Genomic DNA, 20,923 nt, shown 5'->3' with positions numbered 1-20,923 from the left:
AAACAAAAAAAGAAAATTCACAACATGCCAGAATACAAGAAAGCACTAAACATAAGCAAATCATTTTGTAAATATTAAGGCAGGTGTCAGAAGGGTTCATTTTTAGATTGATTAGGCACAGTCTAGAGCAGAGGTCTTCTCAAACTGGGGGGTTGAAACCCCCACCACCAGGGGGGCTAGCAAGATGTCCGGGTGGGTGCCCAGACTGGCGATGACTGTTTTTAACAGAAAATATAGGCAGTAGCCAATCTACTTATATTTTTTAAAAGCCTGGGGGGCTTGCCAGGACATCTTTTGGGTCCCATAGGGGGGGCCAACCCCTAGGTGGGGAGCGAGCCCAGAAATAATATTTGTACTCCACGGGGGGCACACTGTATGAACATTTTTGAATGCCACTGGTCTAGACTGTGGTGTTCATGGTGGTGGAATGTGAACAAAGCTGAATGTGGGCCGGTCGGCTGTGGCAGATTCTTGGGCAATGCTTCATATCCCCATCATTGTTTGACATGCTTCAGGGATCAATTGACTTGATTGAGGAGTTTTACCATATACAAGATTCAGGGTTATGAATGTTTTTCTACTAGAGAAGTAGAAAGTATTCAGATTTCTGGTCATTCAGAAAGCAAGGGCGTTGTTTTTAGAGGGCATGTCGGCGTGCATTTGTCAATTCTACCTTTAATCGCCCTGAAGCATCAGTGTTGCTGAAGGTTCATACGCGGTCCTCACATTCCAGGCTTGTATCAACAAAATTCTCAGAAACCGGTATTTTCAGGAGCCTGTATCAGGTAACCAGCCAAGTAGGTCCTTGTAAACCAGACCACGAACCACAAGAAACAAAATTCCAACAAGAAGGCACCTGGGTTTCCACAACAATACCAGCAATCTGCTAAACGGCAGTGCGATCTACAGAACAGATCTACTAATGATGCTTCAACAGCGTAAAGCAGCCCAGACCCAGATTTATTCCCTCTGGGGCATCCCTGGACTGTTGGCTCCTCAACAGAAGTGCTACAAGGCTAGCTCACCAGTCAAACATGTGTACACAGCTATCGGGGATGCCTATTTAAGGAAGCCAACATAACGCCATCCATGTATTACTGGGTCAGTCACACATGCATTTATTTACAAAACACAAATGCTGATTTTGCCCAACATCAGAGTCTAGGAGGGGTGAGAGGGGGTAGCCAACTACAATGGCGTGAAGTCACAGGAGCTGAGAGCTCCAAGGTGAGATCCAGAAAATGGCCACATTGTTGATGTCATGGAGATCCTGAAGAAAGAAGACCAGAGGCATTGGTGTACCTGGGTGTGGAGGACCCAGGGGCCGCTTGTCTTCCCTTGAGTAACGAGGGCAGATCGAGCAAAAAGAAACCACGATGGAGACAGGGCCTCCCCAAGATAGCGGCTGCAGCTGGGGAGGACTACATACTAGTGATGGGGACTCAGCAAATAGAGAAGTGAAGATCTGTGAGCAAGAACCACTGTGGGGGACAAAGCGAGAGGCAACAGGAGTGGGCGCCCGCTGCTCAGCAGGAAGCCGGCGTGGTGGTGGTGAGAGGCATGCTGGCTCCTTTCGGAGCAGCGCAGGGCATGGTTGAGATGTGGCATGGGTGGCGACACGCTGGGTGCACACAGCGTCATGCTGTGAACAGCAGACCCTCGGGAGAGAAGAGGACGGTCACCATTGGGAATCTGAGCTCCCATGGAGGCGGGGGGGGCTGGCGATCAGGAGAAAGGGCCCTAGAATCCTCGGGTTGCTCCGAGGAGGAATTTTGCACAGCGACAGCTCCTAAATACACAGAGGTCTGTGTTTCTGCAGCACGGGCTGGTGCTCGTTAGGACCGTTTTTCTGAAGTCTAGCTAAGGGCTTAGGAAAACCATTCAGCTGAGACAGTACAAGACTCCACTCTTAGTATAAGGCTGTACCACCCGAGTATATGGAAGCACAGACAGAGCAGCTAGGCTGATGTTAGGAGGGAGAGAGGGCTGTAGGAAAGTACACTGATCCTGTAGTACAGCAAGAATTCAACAGAAAAACTTACAACCAGAAGTATTATAAAAAATTAAGCTTTATTATAAATACAAGTAGGCGAAGTTAAGGCTTGGGGTAAGTAGTGGTCAGAGTCAAACACACATTTATAAAAACACAACAATGCTTGAAGGTACACAGACCAAAGCATAAACCTTCTTTAGAATACCCACCAGCAATTCTAGGGAAGTCGTACCTTTCATACACATTTAGCATAGACCACACCTATTCATGGGGGGAGAAGGGGGTTTAACCACAAGTTCCTTTTAGATTACTTTCAGCAATACAAGGATAGTAGACCATGTCAGTTATGCAGTGACACTCGGCAAAGAAATCACAATCAACCAACCAGGATACGTTTCTGAATAGTGGAAAACTGATAGGTTTTTACTGTCCCTTGAATAACTATTATTCACGATAACAGTTATACTAGGTGTGTAAAGCCTACATACTTACTTTTCAAAAGGCAAGTAAGAACTTTTGTAACTGTGCACTCTCAGAGTTACAGTTACTAACCAACTCATTTACAAGTAGGTAAACTTGTAAACACTAGTTCTCTTTTCTAGGCAACAGGTCCAATCCTTAGAAAGTCTTTCCCTTATTCTTGGAGCATGAGTGTTCTCAGAGGCAGAAGGGGGCAGTAGCTACAACAGACAGTACAGGAAGGCACAGAAGTAGCAAAAGTCAGGAGTTCCTACTAAGACTGGTCAAACAAGTAAGTATTTCACTTTAGAGGTAGTCAAATGTCCAGAGACTTCAGAGAAGAAACTCCAGCAGTGGGCCTGGGTGAACTGGATGAGGATCCCAATCACCAGAACACCCCAAAGCTTTACAGAAATCACCAAGGCTTAAGGTAAGCAAATATACCATGCTGAAATACTGTGTTGACTGGAGTAAGAGTTGCAGGAAGAAGACTTCAGGATCTGCAGCAAAATACCTGGTCGTTGAATTCATTTATCATTAAGACTAAGACAGGATGCTGGAAGGACTTTTGCAGCAGGGATCATGGGGATAGCTCTAGGCAAGAGGATCGTTGCATGGTTTACTCAGCACAGAAGAAGAGGTTGCAACAGGGGAGACTTCAGGATCTGCAGCCAAAAACGGTTGCTGAATTCCTCATCATGAAGACAGGACACTGGAAGGGCTTGTGCAGCAGGGATCAACAGAGAAGGCTCCAGGCAAAGATTTTTGTGGCTGGATGCGACTTTGGATTTTGCCGCCCTTTTTCAGGAGCCAGAAGACTTAATATTGCTTAGTGGATTCTCGTCGTTTGTAAGGTCCAGCACACAGGCCGCAAACCATGCTGCAACCGTTTTGTCGTGTGTTAAAATGGTATATATGCAGAATTTGTGTTGGATCTGGGGGCGATGTCAACTGCACTTTGAATCCTGTAATAGATGGGTCCAATGACAGGTTTGGGGCTCAGTCTGCGTCGGCTAAAGCACTTAAGGCTACGTTACAGGACCTTCCGCTCGTGAACATATGGCTGCGCATAACGCAGATGTTAGGCGGTACTCATTATGTGGCTCACCATTATGTTCACACGCGCATCGATGACATGTTCACGAAGTCCGAGTACATAAGTGAGTTTGTGCATATGGAGTACACAGGCGGGCCAATTTCTCACCACTCGCTGTGGATGGCGAAATGGGTCCTATGGGAGGGAGCTCCTCCAATACCCACATGGTTCCCAAGAGCAGAGTCCTTGCTGGATGACCAGTTTCCCAGCAGGGAGAAACTATATTGAAGTACTTTGAGAATAATGTTGAGAGCATGGATGACTCGGATACTACCTCAGAGGCACTCAAGGTGGTAGTTAAGGGGGAAGCTATAGCTAAGGCAGGAGGGATCAGGAGGTCCCTGGCGAGGGAACTGGAGGAAGCCAAGAAGGACAGAGTATGGCTAGCATGACAGACTCGGACGGCTCCAAGGAGGAAGGACGAGTGGTACTTTGACAGAAGGGCATAGAGGGGCCTGGGAGAGACGTAGGAAATTTGATTTTGGGTATACACTGCACGACTACATGAGTAAAGGGAAAAAATTGGGAAGCTACTTGCTTGGCTTCGCCATAGGGAAAATTGGCAACACCAGATTACAGAGATTGTATATGAATACAGGGAGCCCATTGGGAGATCAATGAGATCTTCAATAGATGCTATAATAGGCTATGTGGCTGTATGGAGCAGCCGGATGCAGAGAAACTTAGTTTTGGCAGTGAAATTCGAGATAATGGGGGAGAGGGGAAGGGGGTGCAGGGGGTTACCAACTGAATGGTCCAAGTCATATGCAGAGGAGCTGGCACCTCAGGTGTTGAAAGTAAACGAGTCAGCGTATGAGATGGGGCGGTTACTGGTGAGTATACCCGCAATTGGCTAACGTTCGGATTCCAACAGCTGGAAAACCCCAGCAGCTTTGTGCGTCTTATAGACCGCTGTCGAAGTTAAAATCAGGATGGAAAGATTCTGACCGCTCGAGACCAAATGGGTTTTGTGCCTAGGAGGAATACTTTTCTTAAGCGGAGATGCATCCATTAGGTTATTGATAGAACTCAGGCACGCAATGTGCCATATGTGGTGGTTTCACTAGATGCCGTGAAAGCTTTGATTCTGCATATTGGGACTAGATGTGTGTGGTGCTGCATGAGTGGGCGTTGGGGGAAGGTTCCTGAGATGGGTACAACTGATCTATGCAGACCATACGGCCAGGGATGTAAGCATCAGAATCTTGGAGGGTACGGAGGAGGACTAGACAGGGTTGTCCACGGTCAACAATGCTATTTATTTTAGCGCTGAAACCACATGCAGTGTTTGAGGAAAGAAATTGAGGAAGCTGCGATACTGGTGGACAGGACGACACAATCTCCCTAGATGTAGACAAGTTACTACATGTTCAAGAGCCAGAACAGAATCCACTGCTTATTATGGAAGTGTTTGATGATTTTGTGAAAAGCTGGCTACGCACTCCTTTTGAGGGGGTGGTGCTAAAGCACGAGCGCCCTATTCTAATGCAAACCTTGTTCCCGCTTAGGAGCATGGAAGTAATCATGTGAATAGGGTGCTGATGTGCAAAGCATCAGCACCCTATTGTTATTAAAAGCGTGCCGCCATCGCACTACACCAGCTCAGAGGAGCTGTAGAAAGACTTCTCTGAGCTGGTGTGGCAGGAGGCTAACGGCGCCCCAGACGGTCACCCAGCCCGACCTGCCTTAAGGCCGGCCCTGCTTTTAGCCTCCGAGGAAGGAGTTTGATGGGCAGCCGACAGCACAATGGGCCAATAGCCCCAGTCACGACCAGCTTTCAAAACTCTCCAAGCACCCTAGATTTTTAAATGTTAACCAGCTTCACCCATGGCGCATAGACAATTAAGTGGTAGCTTTTTTTTTTATTAGTTAGAAAAAAGAGAGGGAGATTGCCAAATGTGGGGTGGCGGCCTTGAGAGCAGAACATGAGCGTAGTAATAAATGCTGCAAGCCCCTGTTATCACGGCTACCAGAGTGGCGGTGACTGCGGCTCAGTGATTCCCAGATTTGTCCTCCCCGACCATGCAGTGATCCTCCTTCAATCTGAAAGGTTGATCTTGCTTTGGAAACCAATTGCGCATAATTGACTCTTTGTCTCGTTTCTTTGAGCAATAACGTGCCCGGGAACGTGACACTTTACACAGCGCCAAACAAAGCAAACCAACTGACTGGAACTAGATTTCAAAAGCATAGCTCTCAACTCACACGCTTTTGGCGGGTGTCACCCGTCTTGTAAACAGCTGACTCACCCGCCAAGCCTCCAGCACGCCCATTCGTTTCAATGGGCCTCTCATCCCCCAAAACTAAAATCGGGTGTTTTCACCCGCCTTTGCAACACAAATGGTTGAGAGCTATGCAAAAGCTTCAGTCATAACTAAAACACACAAGAGTATTAAAAAGCGGCAAGCATTAATATCGGTAGATAAAAACAGGAGCTCTATGCAGAATACTCTTTTTTTTTTTTAACTCCAAACCAGATCTAGTGCGTTTCAAGAAGATTGGTGAGCGCGCGCGCGCACACAGTTCTCCAACACATTGGTTTGTTTACCTTCGTGGCAGCGGTTTAACACTTGGCGGCAGAGAGATGAGAACGGCAGGAATCCAGAGTAAACAAGGGCATCATGTATCGAAACTGCGCCACGCCCAGAAACTGCCTCACTGAAATATTCAGCGCACGCCATATCCCGCAGTAATCAAAGGTCAGGTCCTGTCTCGCCTCCACCAGGAGAACAGAAACTAAAACATAACTCTGCAGGGAATACGTCATGACAAGCCCAATTTCACCAGCTCGTTACCTCGGAAACGATTTACATCCAGAAAATTGAGTTTTCGGAGATTCACACAAGCTGAAAACCAGCCCGTTTAACGGGCAGTTGAAACAACAACGAAACGCCTATGCTGAAGCTAGCAGCTAGCGAAGCTAGAAAGCGACAGTCACCAGGAAGTTGTGGGCGCTCACCAGAAAGCACATTACGAAGCAGTGCTTTATATGGGATATAACATGGATGCGAGGGTGGGGAAAGTGGGTGCTAACGAGTATGGAAACCAGATTTGTGGCCAGGATATTGAGTGCGTCTGGTGCGGTCTAAATCGCAAACAACTAAACAAGGACAGTATTTCGTACTAAGCATGAAAGGAAGAAAAACCCATTTCAAAACGTGCGTTAAATAGTACACCACCAGAACTTATTTAAAAAAGCAGCTAAAACAAATGTTCAAATTGAAGAAAATTACAATAGGTCAATGCAGGTTTCACCCCTCAGTTCTCGGGGAAGTCATGATTATCTATCAATTCATGTATAAATGGCAACGTTTCAATGCGCTGTAAAAATCAAATAATGTATCCTCCATTGCATTTTGCCTTTAGAGTATTACACGAGGCTGTGGCGAGGGTCTGCAGCCGGCGTCCCCGCCATTTGCAGTGACCCAGGCCAAGGTAAGGAGTCTCCCGACCCCCTCCTCCCCAAACCCTGCAATGTAATATTGCATAGGTGCCTAAAAGCACCATAGCGCACTCGGCGCGTGGTCCCTCTCCCCAGCTCACCCGCTTCCTGGTTCCCCTGTACCCGCCTCCCAACACGCCCACTCTAACCGGATTGGTCCCCATACACCACTTCAAGAACATCCAAGGGCAGCCCTCTGCCCGGCAGCCCTGCGGCGAAGGACCCCGAGGCAAAGGACGGCCCCAAGATGTGTCTGCAGGTGTCCGCAGGGGACGCCAAGGAAGCCAGCACCCAACATACACCAACAAAAACCGTGAGTGTGGTATGGGTGGGGAATAGAGCAATCACTCTAATCCAGAAAACCCCCGCCACTCTATCTTACCTACCAAGAACATAGACTGCCATAATACTTACATGTACACTCTTTATAGAACTCTAAATGTTAGGATGTCCACTCTTAGATAGAAGCGCCAAATGTGTTTGTTAGCATGTGCCACACTTAGATGGGATTTCAGAAATGTGATTGTTAGCATGTGCCACACTTAGATGGGATTTCAGAAATGTGATTGTTAGCATGTGCCACACCTAGATGGAATTCTCAAGCTTAGTTTGCGCCAAATCTAGGCAGTAACATGATTGTTGGCATGTGCCACACTTAGACGGAATTCTCAAACTTAGCCCGCGTTGCATCTAAATAGAAATATGATTGTTAGCACATACCACACCTAGATAGAATTTCAGAAATGTGACTATTAGCATATGTGACTCTTAGCATGCACCACACTTAGAATTATGAACCTAGCTTGCACGGCATCTAGATAGAAATGTGACTGTTAGCATGTACTGGACCTAGATGGAACCCCACAATTGCAAGGACAGCAATGCCAACTAACCAACCAACTAACAATTCCATCCCTCTGCATACACCTCTCAAACTATAACCAAACACAACCACAAGCCTTAAACGCAGCAATCCGCACAAACTTCATAACAATGCAACAACAAAACAAACCACACATAGACTTGCACAACAGCACACAACGACTACGGACCATAAAACACCCGAAGCCCAACCAACAGACCCACCGGGCTGAGGCTGCCAACAGCACATCACTGCTCTCTTGCACTTTTCCAGCTTATTCCTACTAACTCACCCCCCCTCCCCTTTTCAGAGCCGCCAGAGCGCCAGGGAACCACTTCGGTGGTGATAGTGCGCGGTACAAATGACCTTTAACATTAACAACAAATAAACTCACTCAAAATACCTGCAACTGATCGGATTCTTAACATGGGTGACGGTGGCATCTACAGAGGAAGAGCAGTATTGTCACTCAAAACCATGCTTTAACTTCAGCACAGGGAGCGAGGGTGTGCCTGGGAGGTGCTGCAGAGTCCTGCCTCAATGGCACATTTTAGACCTTCAAGGCAGCGACACAGGACCCTTAAAGTCCCAATTACACTATGAGGTTCGGCCCAGGTCAGACACTTGCTTCCACATAAGGTGTAATCATTACATCGCCAGAAAAAACATTTATGGGACCAACAATATTTTTTGCGCTACTTGCCAGCAATCTCAACATATTCTAGGACCGTTATAAAATATGTTAGAAAAGCGCTATATATATTTGTTCCACCATGATATTCTTCCTTTTGATATAATCATGGATAGTTCTTAAGGATTGACTGTGGCTTTACAGGGCGTGATCTAAAATAGAAGTTCTAGCTTGATAATTAAGGCCCCACGGGCCCCACCATAGGCCCTAAAAGCATTGAATCTGATCGCATATATCGCAAGGAGAGGCAGGTTAAAGCACCAACATGGTACTTTGCCTGAGGTACCCGAATCCTTGCTGGCTGCACTAGCAATGGCTAGATGAGTGCCCCCAAAAATATAGAGGTACATTGTGTTTGGGGACAGGGACAGCTGGCTCAGACACTAGGCTAGCCTGGGAAAGTTTGATGGAAGCAGCGTTTACGCACTGGTATTTTCTGCCAGTCTTCCTACCTTGGCTCAGATTCTACTTAAAAGACCAGGCGAGCACGACTGTCTTGAAGCAGAATTCTTCCTTTTCTGCCCCTGCCTCCACACAAGGTGGCAGAGGTCCACCCGAGAGACCTGTTCAGTTTCCTGTTTGGGTCATAAACAGCAAAATCTGCTTCACCTCATTGAGGAGGCCCTACTAGGCCGAAAAACTTGTCTGGGGTTGCTGATGGTACTCTTGCTCAGAGGAGAATTCCCTAGCATTTCGGTGTTGGACTGCCCTTGTGGGTGGGGCAAAGACTGATATGCAAATTGATAGTTCTCTGTGAAGGGTGCAGTGAGCTAAAAGGTGGTTATTGTAGGCCCTCCCGAGTAGAAGAAATTCTATAGAACAGGGTACTTGACCCATGTTCGTTCTCAGAGGGCCTCTTGCGCTTCTTTAAAGTCACGTAGAAATACACCAACTATTGGACCAGGCGCAAGTCGGCTTCAGCCCTACGAGAGGGACGACACGTCCCTCTATCTGGGATGGTCTACAGACCAATGCAGACTCCAACACAAACTCTGCACTGATACAATTTGACGTATGCGCAGTGTACGACACAGTCAGCCAAAACATCCTAATCAAGAGTAGGGACCACGGGCACGGCACTGCTCTGGATTAAACTGTTCCCATGTGAAAGAACAAACACTATGGATAAAACCATTCAAATCAGCACCACGGGACACCACCTACCTCTGGAGTACTGCAAGGATCCTCCCTATCCCCGCTCTTCAACATCTACTTGAACCCACTAATCAACCTCATCAAAAGGCATGGCCTGACCTGCTACAACAATGCAAATGATACCCAAATGCTCTACAAAATCAAAGATGCACAAGGAGAACACAACGCTAGTAGACTGTCTGAAAGAACTCAACAATTGGATGAACACGAACAACCTCAAACAACCCAGGCAAGACAGAAATGATCATATCCAAAAACCAGGAAAGCAAACAATACATCCCATGGCCAACAACTTGTAACAGCGCCCATGCCATCAAAAATAGTCAAAAACCATGTAACCTAATGGACAAACAAACACTAGAACTTCCAGTAAAGGAAATAATCGAGAAAGGCTTCTTCCACACAATCAAAAGGATACTACCATTCCTCTTCTTTACGCACAAACACTAGATCTTATGTCCCTCATGTCGAGGATAGACCACGCCAACAGCCTATACCTCGGAATGCTGGATTATCTAGTGCAACGCATACAGAGCGCAGCAGCCAGACTCCCCCCTCAAACTCTCACTAAGAGACACTAAGAGACCACATCACTCTGCTGAAAAAAACAAATCATATTCATAACTAAGTGCATAATGCACACAGCAATCCACGGCCAAGGAACAGAATTCCTACAAAGAAAATCGCCATTTACCAGCCAACCAGAACACTCAGATCCAGCAATGGCATCTGCCTGCAACCTAAACCGTACACAAGCAAAAAAACGTGATAGATCAGCAGTCTCTTGCCTAGCCGCAAAAATTTGGAACTCCTTCCCGAGAGAAATACGAAACAAAGAACCATCTAAAATTCAGAAAACTCTTAAAAATCTGGCTCTTCAACTCGGAACCAGACAAAGGAATGAGAAACACCCACACCCCTCGCAATGAACACATATCACAAGATAGAGGACTAAAGCATACCACGAGTGCAGGGATGTGGAGAGACTACAGAGTGGGAGGGAGACCCGGGTACCGAAGGAGGGCCTTAACGGAGGCTAACGAGAGAGATGGGAGCGTCCCAGGTTGAACCATAGAGGACATAAGAGTTGAAGGCGAAAGTGTGACGACCAAACAGATAAAACAAGGGGACAATGTAGCTCAAGGGCACACGGAAGATGTCCAACACCCCTTCTCTGCCACTCAAGAGGCCCAGGAAGGTTGATGGAGGCTGCACGCCAGGTTCTGCCAGAGGCCAAAGCGGTGTAGAAATCCATTATTCGGGACACGGGGTGGAGGAAAAATTACCACTAAATAGCCCTGCAGCCAACCTACAATCATGCATAGAACATAGGCGAGACACCCACCCCCAGCTCACCACAATACGAGACACTAGCAGGAACAAATACCATAGGCGGCAAAAGCAGAGGAAGTTCGATGGAGCACCACCACTAACCAACCCATTAAAATCTCATGTCTCTGCTTACACCTCTCAATATTGCACAACAAACCACACACACACTTCACAACAACGAAACAAACCACTCATAACCACGCACAATAGCACATGACAACTATTGACCAGCAAATCACACCTACGCTCAGCAAACAATGTAAACCGAAATGAAGCTGCCAACAGCACATCACATCTCTTGCGCTTTTTCCCTGCTCAATCCTACTAACTTACCCTACCCTCTTGCCTTTCAGATCTGCCAGAGCGCCAGGGGACCACTCCGGTGGCGGTAGTGCATGGTACCCTTTAACATAACAGCACCAGACATAAGCACTTTATTCCAAAATGTCAGACGTGAAAGTCCCCCCTTCAGCCCTACCCTTTTTTACACCCACCCATTTTTCCCCCTTTTCACCCACCTCTGTCCTCCCACCCCCAACTTTCTCAGCAACATTACTCCTCCCCCGGGATTGCAAAATAGCCCTTACTTCTATGGCGAGTAGGGGACGAGTTTGGTTTCAGTCATCTTGTTCTTGACACCTTTCAAAATTGTGTACCGAGTGCATGCTTCCAAGTTCAGCTGGACCGCTTTGACCAACTTGGTCAGCACTTAAAAGCGTCCCCATGTCCTGGTTAGACCACCGTTTTAGATGATACATGCAGACGATTGGCTGATGAAATGCAACTACCCGGGAGTTGTGAAAGATTCTCAAGCAAGTGCATAACCAACACCATATTCCAGAGGAGGACCAGAAGTAAAGGCTTTCAGCCCCCCTCACCCGCACAGGATCATTCAACACTGACAAAGCCACTAGTTTTGTCTTTTGTAGGCATTCAACATTTGTTCAGCTTCTACCCTCAAATGGCAGGTATTCCTATCATACGCAAACGACTGATAGCCAATTCCCAGCTACTTTTCCACAATTCCACCAAACGTTCAGGTACTCACCCTCCACCCCTCACAGGGTTCGCATGAAAACGTCCAGGTATTCACACACGAAGAGGCACATATTCTAAATATGTGAAGCAGTGGTTGGGAGGTTTGTAAAAATGTCTCCACACATTCACAGTGCATAGCTGAAGGACACCGAGCAATCCCCTGGCCATGGGGCGAATGCACTCCACGGTATTCCGTGGTGTACATTTTCTTTGGCAGCACACCTTTTTGCTTGCAGAAGGATAACAAAGAATGATCCATAATACAGTACTTAGTCCAATTAGACCCCTCATCCATCTGCACAACAATTGGCTGAAGTGCCACGCACTGCCCAAAGGTGAAGAAAAAATAAATTGTGTAAAGTCTATAGTAGTACAGCATTCTTCTAGCTAGAAACAAGGTGAGACCGGTGGTGTCTCAGATTCTTAGAAATCACAGACGAGCTGTCTTCAGCCACAACCTTGTAGTATACACTCCCACGCATCATGCATGCAAAGAAGTTTCCAAAAAAGGGAAAGTGCACACCTGGGATATAAGTCGAATCTCTCCATGACCACTGCCACCCAAGCCAACACATCATTTGAACGCTCCGCCTGCACGTGCCTTAAAAAAAAAAAAAACCCTCACATGCTCCCGCGTCAAACTTGCGCATTGGAACTCACCATCCCCAGTATGTCAGTATACAGCAACTACCGACAATTACAATAAAGGCATTAGAGCCAAGCAATATTGTAATGTATTACCAATTCCACTAAGTGCCCACAAAGGGCTGGGGGAATGCATTCATGCAACTTGTCCCTCTAGAGTTTGCGTCGAGACAGAGTTGGCAAATCATGTTGAGACTCGACCAGCGTGTAAGGCTTCCAGCCTGTCATCTCTAGACAGAACACGCCTGAACAATTTCTGCTGTGGTGGTGCGACTATATAGTAAACAAACCAGAGTAACCCCAAGGACATCAGGTAAACGATACTGCAAATCCGAGACAAAAGAGGGCCACACTTTGGTGTGGCTTGGCCCCGCCTCAGCCTGTCACTTTCTGTGGGCTTCAACCATTTTTTAGCGGGAATCTGGGTGGCCTATTCATAGGAGCTAATTTACACTTAAGGTAATTTACAGTAGGGCATCAGGACCTACGCACAGCTGGACGCCAAAAGTACTTAAGCCTTAGGCATGCTCATGCCTTCTGCAGACACTTGCCATTTTTAGTACATCCATGGGTTTCAGTATCTTGCTTTATTACCTTGCTTTATTTACAACTGTTTGCGTCTATGGTTACATTTTTGACAGTTGACCTTTGAAGCATTTGATTGCCAACATGGGATGACTTCCAGGCCAGCCTCGACCTAGGATTCCCAATATTTGATACACCAAGGAGCAGTAGCTTTACAAAACGTGTGGTCCCTGTAGCACTCAGCCTTGAAACACATCATGTAATTATATTTACTCCAAGGAGGGTTTAAGGAATGAGGGGGGGTGGGGGAAGGGTAGGGTGGGTAGATCGTGCTAGATTATCCCTGTAGTACCTAAGTCCCTTCTCGGCACTACCAAAGTGCTCTTCATTTCTGTGAATACGTGATCCCCTGCCCTGTAGGTTTTTGACCTCATGAAGGCATCACATGCATACATGTTTAGTCAGTCAGACAACTCCTACCAACGTCCACCTTCCCCTTTGCAGCATACAAACACTTAATTTACACCTCACACCCACAACCATTTACAGATGCCCATGAAAAACCAAATCCTGCTTTGCCACCCACACCCCGACTTCACCTTCAAGACAAAGGTGTTCCAAAACTCTTGCTGAAAGCAAAATCATAATACCCGACCCCCAATTAAAATCTACTGATCATGCTACATGCAAAACTTGACAACCGCTAAGCATCCCCTGCCACTCCCATCCCCTACACACCCGATATCCCTCACCCTAGTAAGGTGTTAAAAACCCACAATGATGTACCCAGTGAGGCAACATCATATTAGTTTGCATGTTAATGCCTGCTCCAGTGTAGGTTCAAACTGGTGGGGCTATGAGGTGGGCTCATTTGTACCCATGTCAGATCAAGAACAAATCCCATCTCCAAAATGTCTTAACCTCTGCCTCCCCACGTGCTGGCGTTGCTAGTCCCGCCCCAAAGAAGTTAAGTGTGAGCTGCCACCCCAGCCCGCACCATGCCAACCTTAGCTAGTGTGATCACCAACACCATTTTGGTTTGTAATTGTTTTAGCAAGGAACCATAGCTCTAAGTATGCCCAACCAACAGTGAGAATGAACAGAAAAGCATCCAGCTTTCTATTAAAAGGAGTTTACCGCTTACACAGCTGATTCAAAGTAACTGACACCAGGGTAGACAAAATCACCAGGAAATGCTCGAGGTTCTGGGTCTTCAGGCCACATGGTACATCCCTGCATTTCACTTTATGGTGCTGCAGTCACTTATGCCATTGTCTTTTTTCCTATCGTCGGCCTCCCACCATTATACCATGCCATTGGCTGCAACTAATCCTCTGATCACTTGCGCCCCCCTACCTACTCCTCCTCCCCCCACGCCCCAATTCCCCTCATTTCGGCCTCCTTGCTCTAGCAACCACATTGGCTCATTTTTGGGCTATTCCCCTACCTTGTACTGCGCCCAAACCACCGTGGCTGCCTCCATCTTCCTCCTGCCCCCGCAGAGCAGCACACAAATCATCCCAGACGCAACTCCTCTTTGCAGTTTCCTGCACAGCGCAATCAATCTTCGTTTTAGGCACGTTCTGTGTGCTGCACAGAATGCATGCCTCAAGGACCTCACGCAGATGCGCAAGACTGCCCAAACAAGAAGCAACTTCTTTCATTCTAGAAATACCTAAAATACAATCTAGTGAAGTCTTCAAGTATTAAGGACTTGCTGAAAATTCACTGAACGATTGTGGCAGGGGAATCCAAACTATGCAGAACTTAAAGTCCAGGTGAAAACTACTTCAGCCCACAAAGAGGTTGCCAACATAATGGACATTTTAGATTATGGCACATGTTAAAATGAGCACTCATTAACAATTATATTTAGTGCAATTGGTTCTCATTTTAAACAGTGAACCCAACTCTGGCCTTCATAATTGCGAGAACAGGTTTCCATTGGCTTGCACCAGGACCTGGAAGCCTTCTCTTCACAATAGACAAACAACTAAGATGTCCTGCTCGAGAAAATGCTGCCAGCACGTACCAACCCAACAGCTACTGCATTTGCCAGCTAGTGCCATGAAATGCTCAATTAACACAATATGCCAGATAAGGCCAGCGTATGATAAGACAGTCACTTCACACGGCAGATATGGTCGTCAAATGCTCTTCTACTCACACCAATGTCCAGTACTCGGGGGTCAAGACCGCAACAAAAAAAAAAAAGTGGGCGACTCGGTAACCTACGCAATGGATGTGTCGTCCCCTGAAATTAGCATATCAATGTGAAATAAGCAAATTGTATTACATTGGCTTTGCATAACCATACAAATTGCAAAGGACGAATGGCATTTGCCTTTCATAAGATCAACAAGCACACAAAACCCAGACTGGATATTTCCTTCCAATAGTGTTTTCAAAACGTTAAAAGGTGTGCAGGTTTTAAACTTCAACCACCAATGTTTTTCCTGGAACATGCAGTCCTGAAATGTGACATTGCAGCTTTAGTCAGTGGCAGCTGTTGAATTCTTGTTTTCAAAGTAGGGGCGTCAGCATGACCGAGCATAGTGAGGGAGCAACAAAAAAAAAACAAAGGGATTTCTACGGGGGAGGGAAGCATTTTCAGACAACTTTGTGAAAAATTGGCTGAAACGCCCCCCAACTCACAATCGGTTAAAGTCCAATACATGCCAAGCCACTAACAGAATAGAGGCGCATTTTCAGGATGCAGGTGGCCACATAAGCCAGCAAGGGAACACAGCTTTGCCCAACAATGCCAGTATTCCAACTATCAGAACACATCCAAAAACACTGATTTTTTAGGACAATTCTGGCAGTTACTATAAGAACACACTGCTTTACGCTTTACCCAATAATTCCTGTACTGTAAGAACACAGACAACATTTTTCCCAATAATTCTAAGGCCAGTTCTCTTCCAGCCACTATAAGAGCATACATTCCATGATGGTTGTGTCCCATAAGCGGAAGGACGTTACTGCACGTCGCTATAAGACATATCACTTTTCTGGACTTGCCCAATAATGCCAATACTTTCATGGTAATCACACTTATCTTGGCTCAGTGGAGTGATAGTCCAGTACCTAGGAGGATATGCGCCTGCGATTATAGTGAATAGTGTGTACTTGTCATGCGAATCTTTGGTTTTCTGGAAAGCAACATTTTAAAATATCGCATGGAAGCACTACATACAATACGGCCAACACTAAGCGCAATATGCTTTTTCAGTAGAATAAAATGACACTTTTCAAGAAAACCATCTTAAATTCTGTACAAGTGCGACGCAGAACCTCCATTTAAATTCCCACAAATGAAACCTGCTTAATTACTGCGAGCTCTGGGTGCTGGCAAAAGGTGTAGAAAGAACAAAGCATTCAATGTTGTCTGAGAATTCAGGGGCATTGGAGTCTGGTCTGTGAGAGGAGCTGCTATGGAGAGTAAGTGTGCATATACAGGTGCATTAACCCAGGGAGCAACATTGCCAGAAACCTGAATGCCTGGGGATGCTCCATGCTCTTCCCATCCACTATGTAGGTTTGCTCTCAAAACGAGGAATAGTGCCTCTAAACCAGGAGACGGCCACCGCCAAAACTCGCTGGTGAAGGTATTGCAAAAGAACTAGAATCTGCAATGAAACCCTTATTTACAACGTCTTTGGGATGGTGGCGACACAAGAGCTGACGTTAATGAGGTAGAACGTTACCCTGACTGCTCCTTCAAAGAAAAGCCTTTGTTAGGGTATCGCCTCTAATGGTAGGGGGCACAAACCCTCTACAGGCCCATTCACTACTCGGCCTCTCTGCTGCTAACCTCTAAAGCGGCATGAAAAATATCCACACCTGCCCCTATTCATTCATTGGTCTTGCTTGGTTTACTTTGCTAGTCAATCTTTTATTCCTGTGAGAGCTTCCTTTTTTTCATTGGCAGCGAGTTCCATCGTTTTTCTCGCCTGTGATCGATTTCTAAAAACATGTTGGGAATATTAAGCAGCCCACGCATATTAATGGGGGCTCCTCTAAATTGCACCCAAGTGATCACAATCTGGTCGCTTTGGTTGTTGAAGCAGGCCTCGAGGCGAAGCCTCAGCTACCGAATTTAAAACTGCCATATTGGTCATTGACCACATTATTGATGATGTGGCTCGCCCAATGCTAGGTAAATATATGTACTGCTGGTCACAGGCCCTAATCCTGCTGCGGCACAACCTTTTATATCTTTCATGTGGATAAAATAAGTATGATCGAGTCAAAAACACTGGGTTTTTACAGCATTATAAAAGCAATGTGTGATAATCAGCCGCCTGCTTCAGTAGCCCTCATTGCTTAAAAGGTACAAGGCAATGGATTGAGTGCTTGATGCAAGAATGTGTGTATAACTGTGGCCTGCATGTCACACGTTTTAATCTCAGCTGGATAACATTCTTTTAAAGTGGATTATGAAAACACCATTGAGCTGAGCGATGACATCTATTTTGTAGACTACAGCAGCAAAAGAAAACAAGGTATACAGTAAACTCTCCCATTATACTGTAGTAGGAAGTAGGCGACTGGAATTCTGGTGGTCCCTTTTCCCTGCACTCTAAGGCACAAGAGTAATAACACATAGTCCGAGCCCCACAAAAAGAAGCGGCATAACAAGTCTTCCTAATCGGATTCTGGCAGATAGCGGCCTGGTACAATTGCACAGTCTTCTCTCACGAATGATCCGTAGAAGTGGAGCATTATCCGTCTAGGACGTTTGGAAGTTGAACTCCAAATAACCAGCCGCAGGTTATATATTGCTGAAAAAGCAGAAACCTGCAGGGTTGTTGGTAAAACTTTTAGAAAATATTTTTTTAAATAATTAAAAAAAACGTGCCCGACTCGGCACTCTGGAATTTCAGCCTGCCAGGGACTCTCCGTCTCGTCAGGTGGCTAAAGCTGCTCCCGAGCACGCAGTGTCAAGAGTGGTCCAATGCCCTGCCCTCACTCCCTGGCTGCCATGTAGTGACTCCCGCCATCCATCTTCCTCCTCACTGACAGAATTCCGCCAATGCAGCAGAAAAGCACGAGTTGACGCATGGCACTGCAGCCAGAGCCCCTGTGTTGTGGGGGTAATAACGACAGGCATGGAGTATGAGCTGAAGGTTTAATATAAGATTCACAGTGGGAGAATAGCACTCTCTAACCAATTGGCAAGTCTGATGCACAGTAGTTGCGTCATTGTTGTAGGCATGCTGCTTACACCTGATGCAGCCTCAAGTCAAAATGTCTTTATAATAGCAGGCCACAAGCCTGTCTGCAGGAGGAGCACCGGGAAGCGTCTGACTTATCTCCCAGTGGCTCCTATATCCTCTCGCACATGTGCGCTGCACCCAGTCTCACGAGGTCACGGCAGTTGCCGTGATCTCACGAGCCTGCTCCCCACATACCTCCTTTTGTCAAGCAGCTTGGTCCTACTCCAGCACAAAGTGCTGGTGGGTCTTCTCTACTCTTCTCTTGCTGAGGACGACCCAGTGGCTGATGGTCCGAGTTTTGATCTCCGATTCTCTTGCTCCTTCTTGGACCTGTGGTGACATGACTCACTGCAGTTTTTTTCTCCCTGTGTGGTATCTGTTGCCACGCTCTTGTTGGCTCCCTTCCAAACTGTTCTCGGTTTCAACTGTCTCTTGCTCTCTGTATGGTTCTTGATCTTCTCTTGGTTCCTCTCCAGATTGCTCTCATCTCGGGTGAGAATCTTTTGAAAATAGGGACCCTCTCTAGATGCCCCTTTCTCCATGTCTGGTGTAGATGCAGTTATTCACTTTCGTGCAACCTCTACATGTTGACTGTACTTGGATCCCGTTACTTGATTCTTGTGTGGCAGTTTTATTTTCACTATGTCCCCTTCCTCAACTTCTGTTCTGTCGCGCTGCATTTTCATTCATTCTTTGTTCTTTTGGGTTTTCATTCGGTCTTTGTTCTTTAGGGTTCTCCAGATGACATCATTGATGTTAACAGCGTCATCCCGCCTCGCTCTGGATAGCCACAGGCGTACTAGGGTGGAAGATGCTCTCCTCCCTCTCAGCAGTGGGAAGGGCGACACATTTGTGATAGCATTTGGGGTCAGGCAGTGAGACGCGATCGCCTCCTTGGCCTTTTTGTGGGAATCCATCCCTGAAGCAGCAGTTAGTTGTAGGGCTACCTTATAATCCCACTGGTCCTCTCCACTAGCCCATTAGCATGGGGGTGATAGAGGTTGGCTCCGATTTGCCGGATGTTGTGCTTCCATAGAAACACTTCCATTTCTATTGAAACCAGCTGGATGCCATTGTCCGTTAGCATTTCTTTGGGCAAGCCTTCCTTCTTAAAGACTGCATTCCTAACTTTAATAAGTTGTGGTTATATTGGGTACGCAGTCTGCCTCCAACCATTTTGACAGGTAGTCTACTAGGACTACACCATCAGGCTCTATGGTTTCCAACAGACCGAAAAAGTCAAGGCATACTTTGTGTCATACTCGTGTTGAAATTTCACTGGGGACCATGGGCGCTTGACGTACTTTGAGCTTCTGGTCACTGTTCATACACTCATGGCATCTTTCAATAATTACTTTGATGTCCTGATCCATGCACGGCCACCAGTACGCCTCTCGCACTCTTTGCCTGGTCATGTTGCTGCCAAGATGTTCCGAGTGTGGCCTGCATAGGATTACCTTTTGCATTCCTACGAGCGGTATTTCTTGGTCCCCTCATCACCATCCCGTTGGCTTCAAATATATACTCATTTACTTTCCAGTATGGTCTCGTTCCTTTGGGAATGGCTCTTTCACTGGGCCACCCATTCTGGGCCCTCATGGCCACTCTCCCCCAGGGACACATCCTTTTCTAGTTCCTCTTTGCCGTGGTTTTTACTAGTTTTCAGGAATTCCCCGCTTCCTGGGATACCCACAGATGCTACTACGCATTAATCTTCGAGAAGTGTGGTGGCAGCATTACCCTAATCTTGCAACCGTGACATGCAGTCCACTTGCACATTCTTCCACCCTGCTAAATGCATGATTTCATAGGTGTATTCTTGCAGTTTGGCTGCTAGCTGTGCCAGTTTTGGCGTTGAAGTCTCTGTGCCTCCTGGACCTAACATATGGACTGGGGGTTTGTGGTCTGTGGTCGGTGACCAAACGAAACTTTGTGCCCCATGCTTCAGGTCTGAAATACTCCACAGCCAAGGCGTGCATGAGCATCTTTTTTCCATGAGCAATTCTTTTATGCCTCCGAGAGTGCTTTGGATGCAAACGCTTTATTGTTAGGCACTTATACATCAAGAATTTTTGTTTCAATGCGCCCACAGGGCAAAGGAGAGGGAACGGGGGAACGAATAGGCAAGTAAAAACAAAACTGATGAACAAGACAAAGGCGATCATATCAGGTCTTGTGAGCATTCAGAGCGCGCAAGTGCAGTTGGTACCAATACCATCCCTCGAGATTACGCACGTCAGGCGCATTCCTGCTCCTTGTAGCTGCTCTAGTACTTTCCTCAATACTCATGAGTTTCGACATCTTCCGCGTAGATGAGAATGTATTCCTGAATGTACAACACGTTCCCCACATTGCGGTTGGCACGGTTTCTGTCACTTTCCTTCCGCCTGCACAAGGTTTCTTCCTCCGCACGGGCAATCTGAATAACGTTGTCCAAGTTCAACTCTTTCTCCACGATTAATT

At 46.6% G+C, this 20,923-nt stretch overlaps 1 protein-coding gene across 2 annotated transcripts in view; it reads right to left on the bottom strand.

Moving 5' to 3' along the window:
- Positions 1-20,923, bottom strand: part of OCLN (occludin) — a 174,321-nt gene that overhangs the window by 49,130 nt on the left and 104,268 nt on the right. The window lies entirely within an intron of this gene.

The sequence above is a fragment of the Ambystoma mexicanum genome, chromosome 6p (assembly GCF_040938575.1).
Source record: "Ambystoma mexicanum isolate Mex_15411 chromosome 6p, UKY_AmexF1_1, whole genome shotgun sequence".
NCBI lineage: Eukaryota > Metazoa > Chordata > Amphibia > Caudata > Ambystomatidae > Ambystoma > Ambystoma mexicanum.
The sequence above is the reverse complement of the archived record's forward strand: the minus strand, read 5'-3'. Positions and strand labels throughout refer to the sequence as shown.